Raw genomic sequence first — 2,063 nt, forward strand, 5'->3', positions numbered from 1 at the left:
ACTGGTCTCTAGGCCTCTGTGATTGGGGTTTGAATTGAATTACCACTGTCACTGAACAACCCTTTGGCATTTTGCAGTGAAACCTTGTTGAGCCATTAAGAACAAATACTCACACAAGTCTATTTTTTTGTGCTGAACAGCAGCATGAAAATCCAACATATGAACCCAAGACAGTATATACAGGGATGCTTTGCCTTGCTGTTGGGACTTTTGAATGCAGCAGTGCAAATGGTGCCAGCTCTCAGGATAATAATCTCATACTAGTGGAAGAGGCCAAATTTTAATCAGGTAAGGTTTTTGCTTTTACTTCAAAGCAAAACTTGTTTGATTATGGCTCAATGAGCTAAATGTTGATTCAAATAGTTACCACCCCCAATATCTTTCCATGCTGTTGTCATTTATAATATATTCACAATATATCAATAAAAGGTGGCATTTGGCTTCATAGTTAACACGAAATAGCCTCCACTCTTTGGCTTCTCTTACTTAACAGAAAGGATTATTTCTGGCTCCAGGGCACTTCTTCCTCCAATAAACATTTTTGTGACAAAACATATTCACTCAGATGCTTTTAGAAACAAAACAACATCTTTCTGACAGTTACTTTGAATGTGTTCTCGTCCTTTCTCCTCATCTGTACAATGGCTTGAAAATTGACCACTGGGATGTACTCCAGTTTTAAGATGAATTACACTGTGCCTTAGATCAGCTCCCAAAGGTGCTGTAGGTTGTGTCAGAACCACAGAGTGCTTTGAGGAGACAGAAGGTAAGTGGATTAGTGGCTTGAGAGAGGTTAAAGGATAATTTTGTGTAAGAAGATGAATGCAAACTCTCTACCTGTGTATAGCTAGGAACACATGGTTTATAAATATATATAGTAGTTTCATTTTTCCAAGGTCCTGTGCATTGTGCAGGGGGTGATTAAAGCTTGGTTCTTCCTCTGCAGAGACAGTACATTTTCAAAGTCACAGCTCTGTAGAAGAATAAAGACAAAGAAAGCAATAAATCCCCTCACATCACTGCTACAACCTGCATTAAAATATACAGTTAAAAACTCGTTTCTGTTGAAACTTCATGCTGTCAGTTAAGCATTTCATTTGAAAGCTTGAGAAATGTCTTCTGACGATTATTTTAGCCACATAATACATAAACAACATTATTATGAAAGACATTTTTAAACTAATCCAAACTGGAAGTGTAGTTGCTTTTATATGTCATGTCATTTTTCAGTGTTTCAGTCACCACTGCCCTGCTTTTCTATAGAGGACCTTGCGATGAAGCTAGGTTAATAAACTAAGCCTGGTGCTAACACATAGATCACCGACTTCATTGAAATGAGGCTGCTCAGGTGTTGTTCATGCAGCTGCGATTTTCTGTCAACCAGTCAAGCAATTATAAATAAGTTGAAAATCCAGAGTTTAAATACCACCACAGACCTTAAAAGTAATTTAATAAACTATGAAATGAAGCATCTTTCCCAGGAAATTCCTCTGATTCTTAATTGTAACTCTTTATCTAATTGTAGCCAGTGCTAGCTTGCCATCCATCTTTGTCAGTTTTAACAAAGCACCTACGATTGCTATTAGCTCACCTTTCCTCTTAGAAGCTGCATATTGATTTTCCTCCTTCTTCATGTGTTCCTTTCACTGCTTTACACGCTCCCTCATTCATCTGAACTCTAAGAATAGATCCCACTGAACCCCAAAGGAGTTTTCACAGGAATGTCCAACTTGTTCCAGTGAGGTTTGGTGGAAGTAGGGATGAAGATAAATCGCATGTGCTCGCTTACTGCAACATTTCTTTCCTCATGGAGTGTATATTTCTGCAACAATGCTCAGCTTTTACGAGCCTTGGGTTGCAGCTCTTGTTTTTTGTTTTTGCCTTATCTCTGAGGATTAGATGGAGGTTCATATGATCACATTTTGTAAGTAGGTCTGTGCCAAATGTCTAAGTTGTCCATCTGCAGATTTAGATATCTGAACTAAACCAAAGTAAGCAACAAGCAGAATCACACTACACTGCCCCGGTGCTGGCAGTGCATCTTCACAGCATTAATAAAAAAA

The 2,063-nt window shown here is 38.3% G+C and overlaps 1 long non-coding RNA gene across 1 annotated transcript; it reads right to left on the reverse strand.

The window, feature by feature from the left end:
• Positions 1-223: 223 nt before the first annotated feature.
• Positions 224-971, reverse strand: LOC146694556 (uncharacterized). The gene is made up of 2 exons (XR_014914909.1): positions 838-971; positions 224-749 (listed from the first exon to the last, which is right to left on the reverse strand). It is a non-coding gene; the product is annotated as an uncharacterized LOC146694556 (long non-coding RNA).
• Between the last annotated feature and the right edge of the window lie 1,092 nt (positions 972-2,063).

This window comes from Copadichromis virginalis, linkage group LG14, assembly GCF_057382275.1.
Source record: "Copadichromis virginalis isolate Kocher_CV1m ecotype Utaka linkage group LG14, C_Virginalis_male_GT1.1, whole genome shotgun sequence".
NCBI lineage: Eukaryota > Metazoa > Chordata > Actinopteri > Cichliformes > Cichlidae > Copadichromis > Copadichromis virginalis.